This window comes from Acinonyx jubatus, chromosome B2 (genome assembly GCF_027475565.1).
Source record: "Acinonyx jubatus isolate Ajub_Pintada_27869175 chromosome B2, VMU_Ajub_asm_v1.0, whole genome shotgun sequence".
In the NCBI taxonomy this organism is placed as follows: Eukaryota; Metazoa; Chordata; class Mammalia; order Carnivora; family Felidae; genus Acinonyx; species Acinonyx jubatus.
Window position 1 is genome coordinate 68,421,889 of NC_069385.1, and position 16,475 is coordinate 68,438,363.

A 16,475-nucleotide genomic window follows, 5' to 3' on the forward strand; every position below is an offset into this window, starting at 1 on the left:
ATGGGAAGACAAGGGGGGAAAACACGCCTTACATCAAGTAGCTGATTTTGAGTGTGTGGTCCTTCTTTTGGTACTAATAATCAGTTCTTCTATCCAAACAATTACAGTGCCTTTAGAATATTTTTTTTTAATTTTTTTTAACATTTATTTATTTTTGAGACAGAGAGAGACACACAGCATGAACGGGGGAGGGTAGAGAGAGAGAGAGAGAGAGAGAGACAGAATCGGAAGCAGGCTCCAGGCTCTGAGCCATCAGCCCAGAGCCCGACGCGGGGCTCGAACTCGCGGACTGCGATATCGTGACCTGAGCTGAAGTCGGACGCTTAACCGACTGAGCCACCCAGGCGCCCCATAGAATATTTTTTAATGAATTTAAAGGAAATCACTCATAGAGATCATTTTTTTATTCTTTGATCTTGTTTAGGTTATTACAGCCTCCTTTAATCTTCACGGCATCTTTTTCCAATTGCACATTATTCAGAGTAGGAAAATAATTCAGCATCTCAGTAATTGTAAAGAAATGTGGAAACATCTCTTCGTGAGGCTTCTCATATATTGCTAGTAGGGTTGCCAGTCAGTAACTTTCCAAGGGACAACTTGGTAGTGAATCACAAAAGACGTAAAATTCAAACTCATTAACTTAAATTCACATCAAGCGATCGATGCTAAGAAAAGAATTAAATAATATGCACACAGAAATACATACACAGCTTTTTTAGTATTGTTCTGTTACAATACAGGAAGCAATTTGGAAACACCAAATCCCCCCCTAGAAAATCCCCTTATGGCAGTGAAACTCCAAAATACTGGAATTGTTTGCATCAGTTAAAATGATGTTTGAGAACTATATAATGAAATAAGAGAATAAATGGCTCACTCTTAGAAAAGGGTGTTGCTTTGATCCTGTTCTGTTTGCTGCAATCTCATTTTGTTTAAAAAATATATTCCATGTATTTTTAGAGGAGATGATCTTAAAATGTCTATTCTAAAATAGTTAAATGTGAAAAGATCCAAATATTTGTAAGTGTAAAGATTACAAATAATAGACAACATAATGTATTGTGGTTTTTTTCGATCCAAAAAATGTGTATAGTGAAACTTTAAAAAGCTTCATCTTTACTCTCTCACTTAAAATCTTGCTTTCCATGGGAAGATGAGATGTTCCCAGGACACACTCCCATGCTGATGCCCATGTACCATTCTACTGCCCTCTTCCTCTGTCCCTTCCTCTTCTCTTCTGCTCCTTCCCCCCACTCCTGACCAATTCTTCGCATCCTCTCTCCTCCTCCTTCCACCTACTCCATGCCTCATTCCCCTTTTTCTTTTTTGTTCCTCTGCCTCCACTTTCTTCAGCTAGCTTCCTCCTATAGCAAGCTTTACTCTTTTTTCCTATCTTCTCTTGACTACTGTTTACATCCTGGAGAGTCTGAGGCCCGAGTATACGTATAGTTTACCTAAAACATGTTCTCTATTCTGCTTCGTTGCCTTTCTAATAATGACCATAATGGGATTTTAAGAATAAAACACCCTCCAATTTAGCATCAAATAGATAACATCTCAGAGATGAAGCCAGGAAGACTCTTAAGAGGATCAGAGTATCACGGAGCAGTAGCAAATGACCATAACCTTAACACATACTTACAAAGACTTGTGCTATAATTCTTCTTTATGCTACCTAAGCTGAATCATTTACGAGTTAATTATATATTGTACAGTATAGTAATAAAGATACTGGCCTCATATTTTAAAATGTGGCCTTTTATAAGAGAATGCAGGTTAAAGGCAGTTTTTAAAATGGCAAAAATATCCTATATATTCTTTAAAAAATGTGCTTCAAAACTGTGCAAATAATGAAAAGTTTAGATATTTATTTTAATATCACAATACTTCATCTAACAATTCTTCCACATGTAAAAATTTTAATAAAACTCTAGTATGGCCTATTCAGGACTGCATTTTCTTCTTTATGGCCCCCACCTCTCACCCCCATTCCTATTCAAGAACTTCCTTGAATGTCAACAGGACTTAAGGTGATCACAGGCAGTCCTGAAGTGCGTGCCTGAGTCAGAAGGTTGGAAATTCTGCCTGATAGAAGTTGTATCATCTTCCAGGGGTCTACAAGGTAAGGTATGTAAGAAAGGCATTGCAAGCCAATGACACTTGCTGATTGTATGGAAATGGTAACATCCAAAGCATATGGTCTTGATTGCTGAGAACCTGTAAACATTTGCTAGTGGTGAGAATAGCTGTCATTGACTTACCTAGCTGGGCACAGGACAGGAGACAAATTATAATTCATGTTATGCCAGAAAGAGTTATCATGCTGTTATAAGAAGTTCCTTAGAAAGTGGGCAAAGCTTAGGGAAAAAAAAGGTAATAATGGGAAAATGTTTAGAAGCAGCATGAGTACTGATCCTTTAGGGCAAGGACCACCCTTGACATTTAGAAAAGTATCTGACCTTGGCAGGCTCTGTTACCTGAGTTTATTTTCTAACTACTTTACATAAATGAGTATTTGGACCAGATTTTGTCTCCGATCTCCATTATATCTCCTTGTCTGTGCTCTCATATACTTTGGTGAAAGTTGTCTCCTTTTCTCCCTGTGTGTGCACACACACCCTTTACCTTTGAAATTACTGAGAATGCTGGGGGGAAATGCTGCATGTGTAGCCCATTCATTGAACAATCTAAACTTGAAATGATTTTATTTTTCTTTTAATTCTCCAGTATCTTTTAAGTATAATCATTCTGCGTAGAATGAAAATGTATTTACATATCCGATCGATTGATCGGATCCCCTCCCTCAGGGCCTGCTGAGTCTTGGCTAGAGGGATTTAGACCTGCTCTTTCGCTTCTCCTCTCCTTTTGAGCATGACTTCTTCCCTTGGCTGGAGTGCGGACTCACGAGGTATAAAAGGAAAAGTGTCTAGCTCCTGTAGTTATTTCTTGGTCATCACTGCGTTTCCATCCAAGACTGGAATCCCACTATCTTCCATACAGCAAGTATCCCAGTGCTAGTTCTCAGGCAGGCTCAGGTGTGAGTCATCCTGGGAGCCCTGAGGGCCCCTTTATGTTTATGCCACTGAAGAGAGAGATCTACTCCGGCTTACGTTTTTCCAATGCACTTCAACTTCTGCTGCATTTGGTATATGCATTGAGACTAGTGCCTTCACCAGGGCCACAGCCCAAAGGGTCATCACTCCATATGGCACAGGAGTTATCCTCAAGGAAACCTAGGCATTCTTGAATGTGCAAAGTGTGACAGGCCCAGCTACGTCTGTCCGTCTATTTACTTCCAGCATTTTGTGAGATACTGCAATTTATGTATGCTTGTAACTGTGAATTATATGATCTACTTTCACCTGTCTTAATTCTCATAAAAATAGGCAAATGCTTTAGAAAATTTCCTTAAAAAGAAACCACAGAAACTAATAATGCATGTATAGGCAAACAACTGCCAAGCTGACACAATTCCCCATCCTAACACGAGCTCTTTGTCAACCATGTTTTGAAACAAAACAATCAGAATTAGACAAATCTGGCAAGTATCTATCCTAAATTGTTGCACCTGTCAGAAAGAAACTTCAAAATTTGTATTTATATTCACTGATCCTTTTGGATGAAAGTTCCCTTAGGTTTGGGTGTCTTGAGTGATTAGATAGTGATTCTATGAAGGCATAGCAACTAGGAAGACTTTTTAGAACCAAGTGTCCAGAAGAAAAAGAACAAAACAGTGCATTAAAAACAAAGGGGGATTCAAATGAGCATTTTACACAATTTCACTAAGTTAATAAATATAAAATATTCCTTATTTATAGTGAAATATAAGGACCAGAGAAGGAGGCAGCAGGAGTTGGGGGGAGGGGGAGAGGAGGACAAGGAGGAGTAGAACCTACCACCAAATAACCCTCGCTTTCTTGCCCGATTCAATATGGTGGAAGATGGTATTCTAATGAACAAAATCTCTTATTTTGTTGTTCAACAAGTATTTTCGGAAGACATTGATAAAGATAAACACAATAAAGATTTGAACAAACAAATATAAAAATAGATTAGAAGACAGGAAAGAACATGGATGAGCAAGAGGAATACAAGTGAAAGTGTTGCCACAGAGTTCAAACGCATATACGGATAGTTCCAGCAAGGCTCAGTTTATGAGATCTGTTAGATTACAATGAACAATTGTGAGCTGCTTTTCTGGTATCAGTGCTGAGAGATGCAAACGGGGTGAGACAGTCTCAAAAAACTTTCATTACAGCAAAAAAAAGAAGAAAGAAATCACAAAATTTTGTATTAATATTGATGACATGGCTGCTTCAACTTAAACAGTAATTTCTCACAAATTCACAGATATAGCACCACACATGAAATCTATTCACTTCATCATTTATAGTCAAACTATTTCAATGGGGAAAGTTGCCATGAGAAATGGTCAAAGTACTAGGGTATCTGGGTGGCTCAGTTGGTTGAGTGTCCTACTTCAGCTCAGGTCATATCTCACAGCTTGTGAGTTCGAGCCCTGCATCGAGCTCTGTACTGACAGCTCAGAGCCTGGAACCCGCTTTGGATTCTGTGTCTCCCTCTCTCTCTGCCCCTAACCCACTCACATGCTGTCTCTGTCTCTTTCAAAAATAAATAAATGTTAAAAAAAATTAAAGAAAAAAGAAGTGGTCAAACTCCTACATGGAGTTAATTTTTCATAAAAACAAACAAAATAAGACAAACAAACAAAAAGCCCAAGACATTTAAGATGTGGTTTTTGAAGTTTTTTAAGCAATATTTTGTAATTGATCAAAAGTGATAAAAAGTCGAGTCTCATTGGTTGAGGGTCTGACTCTTCATTTTGGCTCAGGGTACGATCCCATGGTCATGAGATCAAGCCCCATGTCAGGCTGGGCTCTGGGCATGAAGCCTACTTAAGATTCTCTCTTCCTCTCCCTCTGCCCCTCCCCAGCACACATACTCTCTCTCTAAGTAAATAATTAAATAAATAAAATGAAAAAAATTTAAAAGTGAAAAAAAGAATATTTTGCATCATGCAGGAGTTCTGATGTTATATCATGGAAAAATACTTGGAAGAGTTGTCAGACCTAACTACTTTTCCTCATTAAAAAGAAAGGGTTTCAAATTTGCAAATGTGTGTGTGTGTGTGTGTGTGTGTGTGTGTGTGTGTATGTGTGATAAGTGAGTCAATAACATATTGTCTACCAGATGATACTCCACATCTCCCCACAGAAAGAAAGAAAGGAAGAAAGACAGAAAGAAAGAAAGATAAATAGTTATGTTTGTAGGCAAAGTTGATAGCTTAACAGAAAATGAGAAAATAACTACTTTTGGTAGAAAATAAAGAGGAAAAGAATGATTCACTAGAGAATGCATTTTTGAAAATAGATTTTTAAAAGTGTATCTATAATTAAGTGATCTTTTTTTTTTACCAAAAATGAAATAACTATGTCACCTATAAAAAAGTTTTTTATGCATATATTTAAAATTCAAGACAGGATTTTGTACTCTATTTTAAATGTTCAAAATGAAGAACTGTGGTAGGGTTTGGACCTCCTCGTTAAAAATATGGACATGAAATTACTTTCAATTAGTTTTCAGGAATAATTACATGGACATTTCCTAACCAAATTTCAAAAAAAAAAAAAAGACCTCTGTGCTTTGTATAATAGGTAGTTGGAACTAACCACTGAATAATTGAATTTAGGAGGGATAGCCAACAATGTACTTCTTTGATTTGGATCCACATAGTCTAGCAATATACCATTTCCTCCCTCCACCCCATGACAGTCATTGAAACAGGCCTTCAAACAAACGGAACTTATAACTACACCATTACAGAGTTGTATCATAAAATGTTAAAATGAGATTTTTAAAAATATAAAGTATATTCAATGACATTATGCTCACTAAATACATTTTGTGAAGGATAGCGTGGTTTTGTACTATTTATAAATAAATGTAAGCAAAATGCTCTTGAGAAAAGTATTACTAGCTCCAATTGTCTTATTTTTTAAATCTTTTTCAAAAAATTATATAGTTATAACTTGCACATAGTTATATCGGTTCCTGTAGCCTAAAAGAATAGACTTAACAATGACTTAAGAAATTATATGTGCATTAATTACGCAAGAGGTCTGGAGTTAGGCAGCACTACAGTTGGTTCCGCAGCTCAGTCATTTCTTCAGGAATCTTTCGTTCTACCACCGCACCATTCTCACTATTCTTATGAGTGCAACTTCTAGGATATCGTCAGGATCTTTAGGCATCATGTCCTTAAGCAGTTGCCTCCAGACTAACTCAAAGGTGTTCAACTCAAAAGGATGGCTCTCCTACGTAGCAATACTCCTTTGTCAAAGACAAAAATCTTCCCTGGAAATCCCTAGCAGATATCCTCTTTTGTTTCATTGGCCCTGACTGATTCCCATGATTACTTTCAGACCAAACCACTGGCAGCTGCAGAAAGGGTTTCCATGATCAGCTAAGATTCAGAATGATTAATTCCCAAGGACTAAGCACACCACCCTCCAAGTAAAATGGGTGTTCTATTGACAAGAAAGAAAAACGGTATAACTGTCCACTAGACAACTAGGTTTCTGCGCCCAGATTAGTAGAGTATTTCATATATATGATTTATAGTGAATTAAATATGCCCATATTGACAATATGGGCTCATTTTTATTTTATCTTATTTTTCTGATCATGGTGTGGTATCAAAAGTTTTACAGTCATGGATATACTTACTCCCCGTGGTATTTGTAAAAGAATGATTTAATTTTAAAGTTTCCAATTAATCATTTTAGAAAGAGAATAAAAAATAAATTACCAATAAGTGAATAAAAATTCTGTCTAAAGGGATTAAAAATGGGGCATGTCTTGAGTATTGCAGTCTTTGTTCCCTTTTAATGTGACATTTGTGTTTAAAAGGAAACTACAAAGAATTCTAAACAGCTCGGACTAACTGGACTAATAACTATCAAAAAAGATCAGGAAAATATCTATGATGTCTATCATTTGAGAAGAATAGACTGAGACACCTTAAATAACCAATTTAAGGTATAAGTTTTAGATTATAGCAGTCCAGGAAAACCACTGGATTCTCGTTACCTCCAGTATTTTTTATTCTCTTTACTTCCAACCTTGATGTAAGATCATTTTTAAAGTGGATTGTTCGGGGCGCCTGGGTGGCGCAGTCGGTTAAGCGTCCGACTTCAGCCAGGTCACGATCTCACGGTCCGTGAGTTCGAGCCCCGCGTCAGGCTCTGGGCTGATGGCTCGGAGCCTGGAGCCTGTTTCCGATTCTGTGTCTCCCTCTCTCTCTGCCCCTCCCCCGTTCATGCTCTGTCTCTGTCCCATAAATAAATAAAAACGTTGAAAAAAAATTAAAAAAAAATAAATAAAATAAAGTGGATTGTTCATCCATTAATTGTTTAACATTAAAAGTTATAGTCATCAAATGTAAATTAATTTCATGTGAACATCAAATTAGAGCCATGTAGTGAATAAATTAACAATATTTGTGTGCAGAGATTTACAAAAGATGGTTATAGTCCTTACGGACATAGTGAATCTAGTAGGGGTAACAGGACAAACACGAGCTGAAAAGATATAACAAAGAGTATGTAATGGCAAAATATACAAAGTAAATACCAAGCTATCCTGAAGAACTAAGTACATAAATACTTAGAGGTAGCTGAGGAAAATGGAAATCAAATGGAAGCAGTCTGTAATGGATTTATAAGGGTTGTCAATATTTTACTCATTCATTGAAAAGGGTAGCTGACTTGTGGCTAAGAAACAAGTGATTGCACATCTATCTCAGTTGGCCTGGAAGAGTCCCAGTTATTACTGACTATCTTGGCATCCTGATTTAGATTTGTCTTACATTTTTCATTTTTAAGTGAATATTATTAACTAAACCCCTCTCTAAGATAAGATGAGATGGTTTTGGAAGACTTCTGCTTTGTACTTCCAGATTCTGCATTAGCTCCCTCTGGTAGTGAAGAAGAACATAGACAGTGGACGTAGTTTTCATTCGCACGTGTAGATAGATATAAAAAAGCAGATAGTGATAACCTACCACTATTTCTTCCAAACTTTCCAGATGCAGAGTAGCTATCCTCTCCCTTTCAAGACAATAACATGTGTGGCACTTGTTGATAAGCCAAGGGTGGTGAGATAAGATGCCTGTGCTGGGTGCTGGGAGCAAAGAGGTGAAGGTAGCATTGGACACTGCTACCCTTGCTGGCCACTAGGCACGCCACATGCTTTTGTTGTGTTCGCTGCCTGAGAAATGCCTGGCAGCCACCAGACCACCAGCCTGAGTGGTCCGTGGAGAACGTGGACAAATATATATTAGATATATTTGAAATATGTACAGAAAATAGAAGTCATTCAGCCCAGAGAATGGTCTGGAAACTTTTGTTGGTGTGCTTTTATGATCTCACATACAATTAGAGTTACCTAATTACTTTATCTTTGAAAACCCATTTTAAAATTTTCTAATGAAATCGTTTAGCAACAATAAACTCGTTTATGAGCAATTTACTTTATTCTTAAGTTTCTATTGTTTTCATTTTTTATTTTTAACTTTTTATAATTATTTCCTATTTTAACTTCTCACTTGTGTTTTTCTTCTTTCAGGGATTTGTGTGTGTGTGTGTGTGTGTGTGTGTGTGTCTTTTCATTTTCCTTCCTTTTAGGTCTTTTTAAAATCCTTTTCTTATTCTTTTTTTTTCTTTTCCTTTGTTTCTTTTTTCTTTTTTGTAAACAAGTTCTACACGAACAAAGTCCACAAATCCATTCTTGTCAGAGCTGAACAATTGAGGGGACCATAGATCCAGGGTTGAACCAGACCAGTATAGCAGGTATGCCCAGTTTCATAGGAGGTGTCGCCAGTGACTCTACACATTTCTCTAAGAACAGGAATGTCCTTTACAATGTTTTGGAAATTATCACCCCCTCTATAAGTCATTCTATCTTAGTGAATGCCAGAACCATCTGAAAATTATGTGGATTTTTGTATCCCAGGAAAGTAGCATGTACATGTAACTTTCGCAAACTCCTATTGACATTTACCATCTCCAACAGGTCTATGATGCGCTCATTGATAAGATAAGAAGACCTAAGCTGCTGGAAATTGATTAGCTTTAACTTCAAATACAAGTAGCAATTTTAAGAAGACTCTACTTGAAAACAACGAACCATAAGCAGCTGCATAAGATTATGTTTGTATATGACTCTGAAAAAGATAACATTTTGGGAGGAAATAACTGTAACTCATAATTAATTTCTCTCACTTTTAATTCTAAGTGTTCTTGTGCATTTAAATAGGGAATCTAGAGCTGTGTTGTTCCACTGGCAGAACTTTTCATCAGTTAAATGATGCAAGTTTGATAATCAGCATCATCAGATACTTCAAATAGAAAATTAGTTAATCACCATAATGGTGTGTTGTCATTGTTTTTGTTTTATATAATTTATGGAACCACAGTGGAGATTTTTGAAATTTTCTTTGAAATATCTGATAGTGTTGTGAATTCATAAATTCAGATAAAGTTCAACATTTAGAATAAAATTATTTTTTGTATGGTGAAAATACAAAGTTTTGCATTAAGAAACCTATAAAGCAGAAATATTCTTGTGATTAGTCATAGGGCATATATAATTCATAAGTGTATTCAAATAAGCTATACTTATTCTAGCAACTGAAATAGAAGCCATAGTTGCAAAAATAGTTTTAATATATATACTCATATACTCAGATTAGCTACATTTTTCTGATGTTAGTGATATTGAACAAAAAATAATACTTCATCGTGGTAGTATGGAATGCATCCTTTGTTGCACAACATTAATCTGATTTTAGATATATTTGAGTCTATAAAGAATCACTTCATAAATCAACCTCTTTCTTATATTTGTATTAAATTATTTTATAATATTTTGGTTACATAGAAAATTATAAATGTTCCAAGTACTAAATGAATGAAATACCATATATCTTCAGGTAATGAGGATTTTAGCAAGTCCTAGTTGTTAAAAATATAGCATGCAAACAGGAAGATGCTAAATTTTATTCATACAAAACACAGGAAAAACTAAAGAAGTGTTGAGAACTCAGTATGCAGAGTTTATTTTGGCATTGTATTCTTGTGCTTTGAAATATTTATATTTGTGGGAAGAATATTTTGATAGGGTTTCTGTTTACATTGAATGAACATACTCTACTTGGATATGGAGTGAAAATGAAAAGGTCTAAGGTTTTACAATATTTAAATTTGGTGAAATGGTCAAAAGAATCGTAAATAGATATAACTTTTTTTTGACAAGTTTTATCTTACAAAAATAACTCAAATGAGGAGGCTGCAAGACAGCAATGAGTGGGTCTTTAAAATAGATTGATACATGTACACATTTCAGTCAAAATATAGAATTGAGAATATCCTTCATTTAGCATAATTTGTTTTCAGACAAGTAAATGGAAGGGATTAATGATTTCAAATGCATTAAATATAAAACGCAACTTTAAGAAGGTGCCAGAACATTTTATTTAAAAAAAAAAATCACACACATACACACACACACACATATACATATATACATATTTATTTATTTATTTTGTGAGAGTGAGAGAGAGAAAGCAGGGGAGGCGCAGAGAGAGAGGAAGAGAGACAGAATCCCAAGCAAGCTCCACACTGCCAGTGCAAAGCCCGATGCGGGGCTCGAATCTGCGAACGATGAGATCAAGATCTGAGTTGCAATCAAGAGTCAGAGGTTTAAACCTCTGAGTCACCCAGGTGTCCCTACATGACATATATTTTGAACACAATATTTATCAGAAAAATACCAATGGCACAATATTAGAGACAAATGTAGTTAAAAAATCAATTACCTAATTTTCTATGTGTTATCTATCTAAATTGAGAATAATTTTTCAGCTCATGTCACATATAATATTCAGTTAATCAATATAAATAAGCTTTTCATTTTATTTAGGGCTTCTGCTTCTGCTGAGTGAGTTTATAATTCTCTATCTTCTTTTAATTATTTTAGAAAAAGTTTTTCTGAAAAAATTTTTAATAAGACTAGTTTACAGGTTTGCTCATAAGCCAATTTAAATAATTAAATCAATAACTAAACAGTTTAATCAATGAATGAACATTTTAAAAGTATTTATGTTTAGGGGCACCTGGGTGGCTCAGTTGGTTGAGCATCCGACTGTGGCTCGGGTCATGATCTCACGGTTTGTGAGTTTGAGCCCCACATAGGGCTCTGTGCTGATGGCTCAGAGCCTGGAGCCTGTTCCAGATTCTGTCTCCCTTTCTGCCCCTCCTCCACTCACATTCTTTCTCTGTCTCTCTCAAAAATAAATAAACATTAAAAAAAAGTATTTATGTTTTATTAATTTTGGTCTAACCTATCATCTCAAAACTATCCCAGTGTCATAGATAATAATCCTCAGATAACAAACTCGAAAACCAAACTTTAAATAACTACCCTAAAACTTAGTGGCTAACAACAACTTATTGTTATCATTTCTCATTGTTTTGTAGTTGACTAAGTTCAGTTGGAGTCTTGCAAAAGGCCTCTCACACAGTTACAATTATATGAAGACTCAATTAGGTTGAATGTCTAAGATGGCTCATTTGTGTGGTTACTAGCTGATGCTGGCTATTTGCTGGGGATTATTTAGACCATTAACTGGAGTACTTAAATGCCACTTTTCCATATGGTTTGGGCCTCTTATAGCATGGCAGCTAGGTGCTAAATGAGAGGGCTCCAAATGTATGTACACTAAGAGACCCAAATGGAAGATGTTAGGACTCTTATGAACAAGCACCATATCTGCCAGGGTGGTGGTGGGGGGGGGTGGTTTGGTTGGTTTTGTATTGTGTTGCTTGGTTAAATTAAGCTCTGAGGTAGAATTGTTGAATTAGTAAAGGAACCCAAATGATGGAAAACTATAAGACAATAGCTAAGTATTTTGAGTGTGTGAAAAGCAACTTAATTACTCTGTAAATACGAGAAAGGGGAAGGTACTATTGGTAAAATTAAATAATCCAAATCTTTTTTACTCTCTCTCATACATAATTGGCTAAAATCATAATCTGTTAATATTTTTATACACTTGAGTTTTTCTAACCAACAACTTCATGACCTCCCTAGATGAGATAAAAAGTTTTATATACATGTCAAAATTAATCAACAAATATATATAATAAATATAGTATAATATAATATATATATGTTGTAGCAAAATATTGTGTTCTGGGCAAGCTACTTTGTAGAGTGTTCACATAAAGTATATTTGGAAGTAGAAAACAGTCTAAAGAAAGACTAGTAGAGAACACAGATTATCTGTAGTCATCCAAATGGTGCTGTTGAATACGCAGTTACAGGGAAAATCAAGACTAGTGATAGAAACTTTAATCAGTAGTATATATTCGAATTATTTTTATTTGATTATTTTTGAGAGAAAGAGAGAGACAGAGCACAAGCAGGAGAGGGGGAGACAGAGAGGGAAACATAGAATCCGAAGCAGAGTCCAGGCTCTGAGCTGTCAGCACAGAGCCTGACGCTGGGCTCGATCTCACCAAGCATGAGATCATGACTTGATCCGAAGTTGGACTCCTAATGACTGAGCCAACCAGGTGCCCCTAGAATTTTAAGTTGATACAGTGGGTGAGGTAATTCAGGGAGTTGGTGTCTAGATAACAAAAGGAAGACTAAGCTATTTGTAATTAACATTTGGAAGTTGAGTAAGAAGTAGCAAGAGCATATAACAATAAATCAGGAAACATTTTAAGAACAGAGAATTTGTTGGCTATTTTTAGTCCTGCTAATATTTTCAATAATGATGCAAAAGTGAACCATGGATTTAGTATCAGCTGTCGTCATTACCAATGACGTCATTCCCATTCCTTGTATGGTGAAGGAAAAACCGTTTTATCTCATGATTTCAAGAAGAAATGAAAATAGAACAATGAGACAGTCAGTGATTGTATGACAACTCTTTAGAGGAGTTTTTTGTTTTCTGTTTGTTTTGTAGTAAGGAGAGTTATATGAAATATTGCTGAATTAAAATGCAGGTATCACTGAACAAAAATGAAAAAAACCCTGGTTTTTAAAAAAAAACACATAGTTTTAAATATATGTGCTAATGGAAAAGAATCAGTAGGAAAAAAAAAAGAGTTTAATACAGAATAAAGAGGTACCCTTGCTGACATGTGGTCCTTGGGTACATGAGCATGAGGATACCCACCTCAGATTCTCTCAGTTTTCTCAGTGGAAATAGGATGCCCAGTTTTCAGATGAGAGTAAAGACAGGGGAAAGACAGGATGCCTGGGTGGCTCAGTTGGTTGAGCTTCCGACCTCAGCTCAGGTCATGATCCCATCATTCGTGAATTTGAGCCCCACATCAGGCTCTGTGTTGACAGCTCAGAGCTTGGATCCTGCTTCAGATTCTGTGTCTCCCTCTCTCTCTGCCCCTCCTCTGCTAGCATTCTGTCTCTCTCTGTCTCAAAAATAAACATTTTTTTTTTAATTTGGAGGAAGGACATTGGAAAATTAAAAAGAAAGGAGAAAGGAATAGTCATTTCAGAGTTACCAAAAAAAAAAAAAAAATCGAAGGCTGAAATGGGCCTGGGTAATGCGGGAATATGACAGAATTGTCATATCTTCAATAGTAAAATGAACATTGGAGGACATTCAATAACTTTCATATGTCCTGTGACATAATGTAATAATAATATATTTATGACACAATGCACTAATGATACCTTATCTTATGATACAATGTAATAGTTATAAAATAAAAATAACAACGAGCAAAGGTTTAGTGCTAATTATAAGCCAGGCCTTATTCTAAGTGCTTTAACACAGGAAAACCTCCCCATAACTTTTAAATAACATAATAAGAATTTAAGTTAGATATACCAGATTCAAAGTTCTTGTTCTTTTTCACTATGTTGAACTTGTATTTAATGGGGAAAAAAATAGCATATTTACATTTCCACACATTTAAGCATGATGTGTACTAAATTTTCTTAAAATGGGGGTCACTATTCAAAACTAAATGTTTGGATATTTCTATCAACATCAAACTTTTAGTAATGAAGTTTTCCATTCTCTTAGCACAGGCATTTTGATTTTTTTTCACTTCTATTTATGTTCATAAATGTTCAGTTCACTCAAAACTATTATGTAATTAGTTCTGTTGCTTTACTTTAGAAAAAATATTTCATGTTTAGTGAAAAAATATAAAATAATTCAAATATTTAATCTTAGAGAATATACAGGATATGGAAAGCAAAGATTTTCGATAAATGTAGCAATGATGTGTTAAGTAATAAAAATAAACAATACAAGAAAATAGGGTTCTATTTTATATTGCAAGTGCGCATGGAACTCTAGTTAGCTATATGTATAAGACATTTTATTTTGCCTTAGGTTATCTTCCTTACATCAATCTTACTTCTAAGGTCGAATAGTCAGTGTATACCTGTAAATCATTATAGCATTATCTCTCCAGGTGAGGCACAAACGAGCATTATTCTTCTCAGTGCCCAAAAATGTAAGACATTTATAACCTGAGAATTTGGGGGTTACTTGCTCCATAAGAGATAGTAATGTGAGGATGTGTATGGACAGGATTCAAGAAGTGTGTCATGCCTTTTATTGTTAGCATTGATTTGTGATATAGACTTAAGAAATAATGAAATGTCCATAAAGGTTAGGAAGCATGCACCTTGGAAAATACAATAGACATTTTATCCACTTCATATAGAATGCTATGGCAACAATTCATGAAACTCTAAAACCTCCTGTAACAGCCAAGAAAACCATCCTTAGAACAAACTGTTCCGAAGAAAATTCGTCTGTTCTGTGCTAAAAATGGTGAGATTCTAATGAGAATGTATCTACTGATCAACAACCTATTTCTACTATTATCTAAGTGACATATGGCATAGCATTCGTGATAATTTTAACATTTGTATTGCTACAGTGAAGCCAGCTTATCTTCAGTTCGCATTAAAGGAAAAAGAAAATTCCCAATTCTGCCCACAAAAGGTAAATATTGAAATAAGAAATCTTTGTACCATTACTACTGTTTGCGCTCCCCGTCTAGTGTGTATTTTTCATGCACAGCAGGTAAAGTAAGAATTAGGGCATCAGCATCAGGGGCATCAATCTTTGTTTATTCCAGAAGAAGAGCGAAGTATAATAAAATATATGAAAGCTAATTTGGGAATAACGCATTCAGAATTTTTTTTTTTCATACGTGGACCATGGCTATCTATGGAGGGAGCATGACTGTGCTGCGTTATTTCCCACAAACAACACCGTAGAAGGATACCTTCATGCTGAACATTTCTGGAAATTCAATAAGCAAAAGAATCAAGTGATTTTGACATCTGCTATTTAAAGCCTTTACCAATGTGCAAGAGAGAAAACTAAGGATTATATAAAAGCAATAACTAAAATATACTGCACATTGGAAGACATGACAGCACTTGAATCCAGCTACCCTTTGAAGGGATGAGTTATTTTGCAGATGGCTCCCATCCGGCAAGACTCTTCTGTTTATAGTGCTGCAGGTGGTAGAATAGGACACAGGAACAGGGGTGGAAAGGTTAGAGCTATATCATTCTCTCAACAGTTAGCTCAGTAAAATTAGATTAAGTTCCTAGCCTTCATTCCTTATCGGTCCTGCCATCTAGGGTGACATGGAAAATACCATTTTGATGAGTATTAAGCTTAGGGCATGATGTCAGTTTTTCATAATTTATCACGCTAGTCCAAAGAAAATAGCTAAAATGGAAACACACTTTAGAATAGTGGGTAAGACTGAAATGCACGATTTAACGAACCTATACAAATTTCAAGAAAAACCATCTCTAGCCATTTATTTTATAAGTGGAACAATTCACATAATTAGCTTGATGATTAGGAATAAATTAAATTTAGAGTGTGGGTCAGCCAAGATAGACCAGATAACAACCAACCTCAAATCTCAGTGGCTTAATAAAAGTTTATTGGTTAAGCTACATGTAAAACGCAGGTTCACAAGAGACATTCGTCTGATCATAGTCACCCAAGATCTAGGCAGAGGCTTTACCATCTTGAGATGTTGCCCTTTAAAAAAATTTTTTTTGATGTTTATTTATTTTACGAAAGAGAGTGTGTGAGGAGGGGAGAGGCAAAGAGAGAGAGAGAGATAGGGAAAGAATCCCAAGCAGGCTAGGCGCTGCCAGCACAGAGCCCGATGTGGGGCTCAATCTCACAAACTGTGAGATCATGACCTCAGCCGAAGTCAAGAGTTGGATGCTTAACCGACTCAGCCACCCAGGTGCCCTGATCTTGCCCTTTTGATGTATTCATCTATGATTTTCCACAGAGGGAAAGAAAGAGTCTAAGAGCTTTGCAGCAGCAATGAAATAGTTCAGCCCAGAACTGACACGCCCCACTT